The following is a 6,263-nucleotide window of genomic DNA, read 5'->3' on the forward strand; positions in this document are numbered from 1 at the left end:
GGGCTTACCAAGCTCGAAGGCTCTTAAACTTTCTCGTAGAGGTCCAAAATGAATCCAGATTATTATTATAAAAATAAAAATTGCAAAGATGGCGTCGCCCAGACTTGAACTGGAGACCTTCAGTGTGTTAGACTGACGTGATAACCAACTACACCACGACACCGTTGGAAGCCTCACCAGAAGGTCAGCCAAACTATAGAGTTAAGCCCAAAGTTCCAAGAGCCTAAAGAAAAGCCCGTGGAAACCTACCAGGAACTGGATGCGATGACAGCCTACAAGTAGGCTGCTTACCGAGTACTTTTTTACTCACCGCATTTTAGATTTCTTTTTCAGGTCTTCGCTAACTGTCGCTCGAGGTGGGGGAGCGTTCGAGAGCTGCATTGTCACTTGAGGGTCGTTTATGAGTGTGGACCCGGTTTGTGTACTTCGGGTCTTTTATATTTCGTTAGAAACAGTATCCCGAACTCTTTCTCCGTTTGTAACAAATTTTAACGACACTTGTTTGTGTTGCCTTTCAATTTGTTCTAGTCGAGGTGTTGTTTGATTTTAAATTGCATTATCTAAATGTTTAATTTAATTTTACTTTTAGTTTTATTTTCGTCACGGTTCGAGATTTGAAGCCTTGAAAATCACGTAACGAAAAGACTCAATGACTCTTCTTCTAGCAAAAACCGTCTGTTGGACCAATCAACCTAGACCTCTGATACTAAGTTGAGTTCATAAATTTCTTGGCTAAATCCAGCATATGACGTGCTCACAATCATTCCACCCTAGTCCTTGTTGATTCGTACACGTATTTCTTCAATAAAAGTCCAAACAATTAATTACATGCTCAATGTGTGTTCGAGGGCACGGTTCTCGGGCCTATAAGCTCCAAGGCTCTTAAACTTTCACGTAGAGGTCTAAAATGAATCAATGCGTGTTCGAGGGCACGGTTCCCGGGCTTACCAAGCTCGAAGGCTCTTAAACTTTCTCGTAGAGGTCCAAAATGAATCCAGATTATTATTATAAAAATAAAAATTGCAAAGATGGCGTCGCCCAGACTTGAACTGGAGACCTTCAGTGTGTTAGACTGACGTGATAACCAACTACACCACGACACCGTTGGAAGCCTCACCAGAAGGTCAGCCAAACTATAGAGTTAAGCCCAAACTTCCTAGAGCCTAAAGAAAAGCCCGTGGAAACCTACCAGGAACTGGATGCGATGACAGCCTACAAGTAGGCTGCTTACCGAGTACTTTTTTACTCACCGCATTTTAGATTTCTTTTTCAGGTCTTCGCTAACTGTCGCTCGAGGTGGGGGAGCGTTCGAGAGCTGCATTGTCACTTGAGGGTCGTTTATGAGTGTCGACCCGGTTTGTGTACTTCGGGCTGTTGTTGCTAGCAAACAAAGGAAAAGAGATGGGGAAGGGATGAGGATGTTGTTGCTCGCAAACAAAGGAGGAAGGGATGGCAAACAAAGGAAAATGGATGGCAAACAAAGGAAAAGAGATGAGGTTGTTGTTACTGGCAAACAAAGGAAAAGGGATGGAGAATGGATGGGGCTGTTGTTGTTGGGAAACAAAAGAAAAGGGGGCAGTTGTTGGTAAACAAAGGAAAATGGATGGGAAGGGATGGGACTATTGTTGGCAAGAAAAGGGATTGGGGCGGTTGCTAGCAAACCACATGGAATTCTAGAACCAAGAAAATGGATTGGGGCTGCTGTTGGCAAGAAAAGGGATTGGGCGGTTGTTGGCAAACAAATGGAATTTCTGAACCAAGAAAAGGGATGGGGCAAACATGGGTGGAATTTCACAACAAAGAACAGGGAAGAGATGGGGCTGTTGCTGGCAAACAAAGGAAAAGGGATGGGGCTGTTGCTGGCAAACAACCAACAAAGAAAATGGGGAAAAGGTAATTTCAAAACCAACAAAGAAAAAGGAGAAAAGTTAATTCCGAAACCAACAAAGAAAAAAGGGATGTAATGGTTCTTTTTCCGGAACAAACTAAGAAAAGGGATGGATGATTCTTTTTCCAGAACCAACAAAGAAAAAGAATGAGATGGTAATTTCAGAACCAACAAAGATAAGGGATATGATGGTAATTCCAGAACTAACAAAAAAGAGGGAACCAACAAAGAAAAGAGATGAGATGATAATTCCAAAACCAACAATGATAAGGGATATGATGGTAATTCCATAACCAACAAAGAAAATGAATGGTAATTCTAGAACAGATAAAATTGATGGTAATTATAGAATAAAGAAAATGGATGGTAATTCCAGAACCAACCGAGAGAAGGGATGGTAATTCTAAAATAGAGAGAAAATGGAGGGTAAGTCTAGAACCCATGAAGAAAATGGATGGTAATTCGAGAATAAAGAAAAGGGATTGTAATTCTAGAACAAAAAAAATGGATGAGATGAGGATGGTAATTCCAGAACCAACAAAGAAAATGGATGGTAATTCTGGGAAAAAAAAAAAAAAAAGTAATTCCAGAACTAACAATCATACATCATCATAACTCATCCATCATCATATACTCAAACATCAACATATACTAGGATACCGCATCATACGATACAACTCATACATCATCATAACTCATACAATTTCTAGTCTATCCTGTAGTAAGGCCACTTACTTAGTTGGTCTTAGCCGAAGCATTTTCTAATTTAATTAACATAAGCTCCCGTTCCTCGAGATCTTCTCCAAAGGTTGTCGGGGTTCGCTTCCTATCTCACCATTAGTCACCTTTTGTTAGTATTTCACATTTTATTTAATAATCATAATGTGAAATACGGCTCTAAAATGGCCTCAATGACCTTAAACGCTGCCCAAAATAGGTTCGAGAGGGTTAAAACGGTGATAATTGGATCAAAAATTGAAAGTTGAGCCAGATAAGCCTAGGAGCCGCCAAAGGAGTTGCCGGAGGATCATCGCCGCGAGCCCTTTACGCCGAGTGATGCCGAGGGTGCGTCTGTGCCGCTGGGTGCCATGTGGCTGCAGTAGGACGCGCCACGTAGTACAGGTGGCATCGGGTCGAGTTCGATCAGAGTCGCGGGTTTGGGTTGGCTCCCGGGTCGTTGGCTACAGGTGTTGGCTGCTGGGCTTCTGTTCCCGAGATGGGCCGCGGACGCGTTCGGCTGCAGAGCGAATTGGCTGGGTTGAGGAAACTTTGGCTTCAGGTTCTACAAATGGGCTGGATTCGAATCAGGTCCGACTTGGATCCGACAGACTAAAAACATGTGTATATCTACCTTATTGTTTGAATTCCGATCTTCAAACAAAGTTCTTTAAATTTCACCGCGCCTGAGATTTGGTGAAGATGTCTCCAATTTGTTCCTCTGTTTGGATGATATCAATCTTCATGAGCCCCCGATTTGCACATTCCCGGATGTAGTGGAATCTAATTTCTATGTGCTTGCTCCGGTCGTGCAAAACTGGATTTTTGATCAGGGAGATCGTAGCTTTGTTGTCCACGTATAACATTGGTGGATCGCCTTCTCTTTCGATGAGTTCTTCCATCAGTTGCACAAGCTAGACTCCTTGTGTTGCTGTCGTCAAAGCGACAATGTACTCTACATTGCGAGAAGATAAAGCAACTACCTTTTGCTTAGTTGATTGCCAGCAGATCGCGGTGCCTGAGAGGAAGTAAATCATCCCGCTAGTGCTCTTACAATCATCAACGTCACCGACCATGTCACTATTACTATAGCCGACCAGCTCAAGCTTCTCTTTTCCTCTCTCTGCGCAGTATCTCACACCCCAGCCTCTGGTTCTAACCACATAGCACAGATGCGCTTGACAGCCACAAGATGCTCCTCCCTAGGTGCTTCCATAAACCTACTCATGTATCCAACGGAATAAGCAAGGTGAGGGCATGTGTTTACCAGATAGCGCAGGCTCCCGACAATGCTGCAGTAATGGGTGGAGTCAATTATCGTTGTAGTGCCGACCTTCCTTAGTTGAAGTCGGGCCTCCATTGGTGTCCTTGTAGGGTTACTGTCTGCTAGCCCAGCTGTGTTCAGCAGCTTCTTTGCATATGCACCTTGACAGAAGGTGATGCCTGCAGTACTCTGTTGCACTTAGATGCCGATGTAGTAACTGAGCACGCTGAGATCACTCATCTTGAAGTTCTTTGATATCTCCCTCTTGAATCTCCCAAGAACTTCATGTCGCCTCCACTGATTATGAGGGCGTCAACGTACACTCCCACAATCAACCGCTGTTTGTCGTGGCCTTGCATGTACATGCCATGCTCAGAGGCATATCGCTTGAACTTCAGCGACAAAAGGGTACTGTTGAGCTTCGCATTCTAGGCTCGTGGTGCTTGTCGAAGCCCGTAGAGTGCCTTCTGCAGGCGCAGTACCTTGTCGGAGTTGTGGTTGTCCAAGAAGATAGGTGGTTGTCGGACGTAGACGGTCTCCTTCAGCTCTCTGTTGAGGAAAGCGGACTTCACATCCATGTGGTGGACCTCCCAGGAATGATGTGCCGCGATCGCCAGCAATAGGCGACAGATTCCAACCCTGCCACCGGCGCGAATACCTCTTCGAAGTCCGCTCCTTGCTTCTGGACATAGCCCTTCGCCACCAGACGGGCCTTGTGCTTCACAACTTCTCCTTTTTCGTTACGCTTTAGTTAGAAGACCCATTTGAACCCTATGGCTCGGTGTCCCGGCGACATGTCCTCCAGACTCCACGTCTTGTTCCCAGTGATGGACGTCATCTCTTCCTGCATTACCTTCAGCCAGCATGAGTTCTTTTCTGCTTCGGCGAAGGTGTTCAGTTCATTCGCGCTGATGGCATGCAGCTTGGCCACCTCTTCTTCAAGCTTGCGCGCCGCAAGTTCAGGTAGTTCACCTCCTCCCAATAGGTCTTCCATCCTCTAGTGTGGTTCCTTAGTAGACCCCATAGAAGCCCAAATGTAGATTGCAGCGGTAGAAACAACCTTTGAGACTATGGAAATCGGCCCGAGTCAACGGAGGAGCAAATGAGTCTTTTTTTTTCTTCATGTGTTATAGAGTACATGTGGTATCCTAATAGTAGTGACCAACAAAAAGGAAATTGGTAGTGGTTAAAAAGTTTGAAAATTATTAACAAGAAATTATTTAACATTTTATTTTTCTTTTGTAGTTTAATAGTATTATGAAGTAAGAATAAAGAGAATGTTCTCGATTTCTTTTTTTTGAATTATTAATTTAACTTTTGATAACTATGTTGACTATAAAGAAACCATGAATTGACTATAAAGAAACGGATGAATTCTTTATTTGAATTTTTATTATTTTTTATTCGCTAAATATGGCCTAATCGTGGGTTGGGTAAAGAAAGAAGAAGCCAAAAACAATAGTTTTGTAATCGAGTGAAGAAGACAAAACAAGAAACAACTCCTCCTCCCTGCAAGAATTGTTGGGACACTCTGATGGCTATAAGCCTTTCGCCATGGCTGTTTCTTCCCCACTCCATTCTTTTTCTCATTTCCATCATTCCTCTTTCTTCCGAGTATTGCCATTGCTGCCAACTCCTCCTCAATGGAAGAAGTTGAGATAGCCAAGAAGAGAACAAAAAAGAGTGTTGGATGAATTGAAGAAGACAAATGAGTACTATGAAACAGGGGATAGAGAAAATCCGTTAGGGCTTTTTGTGATAGTAAAGAATTTTGTGAACACCGTGAATCAGGTGTGTCGTGAAATAGCTGGGGAGTTGAGAGGGAAGATCAAGATGGGAAATATGGATGCATGTCTGCCATTGAAGAGCACAATTAGAAGCTGTCCCGCCCATTCCATGGATTAGCTTTTCTGAATTGGATTCTCCTAAAAAAAAAAAAAATTCTTTTATATTTGGTCTTGAAAAGATTAAATGTACAAATTATTTTAGAAAGAAATACACATTTTTGGTTAATATGGTTGATTGATTTCATGGCTAATGTGATATAAATCTTTAATACTAAAATCTATTTGTCNTCTTTAATACTCAAATCTATTTGTCTGTTTGTTGTGATTCTTCTTGATTCTTATAATGTATCTTATAAAAATAATTGTTAGATAACTCCAAAACTAATAAGAAATATGAATAATATTATAGACTCAACCACTCATCGATATATGGGATTGGAGGCATTGGTAAGACCACTTTGACCAAAACTTTATACAAAAAATTTCTCTCCAATTTGAATGTTGCTTTCTATCAAATCTTAAGGAAGCTTCAAAGCAATTCAATTGCCTCGTTCAACTTCAGAAATACTAGATCCATGAGATCTTAAAGGAAATTTTGAAGGTTGAA

General features: G+C 42.2%; 2 non-coding genes across 2 annotated transcripts; both read right to left on the reverse strand.

The window, feature by feature from the left end:
- Window positions 1-89: 89 nt before the first annotated feature.
- TRNAV-AAC lies at window positions 90-163 on the reverse strand. Its single transcript has one exon. It is a non-coding gene; the product is annotated as a tRNA-Val (tRNA).
- Window positions 164-1,029: 866 nt separating this feature from the next.
- TRNAV-AAC lies at window positions 1,030-1,103 on the reverse strand. Its single transcript has one exon. It is a non-coding gene; the product is annotated as a tRNA-Val (tRNA).
- Window positions 1,104-6,263: the final 5,160 nt, after the last annotated feature.

Source organism: Cucurbita pepo, unplaced genomic scaffold, assembly GCF_002806865.2.
Source record: "Cucurbita pepo subsp. pepo cultivar mu-cu-16 unplaced genomic scaffold, ASM280686v2 Cp4.1_scaffold000301, whole genome shotgun sequence".
Classification (NCBI taxonomy): Eukaryota; Viridiplantae; Streptophyta; class Magnoliopsida; order Cucurbitales; family Cucurbitaceae; genus Cucurbita; species Cucurbita pepo.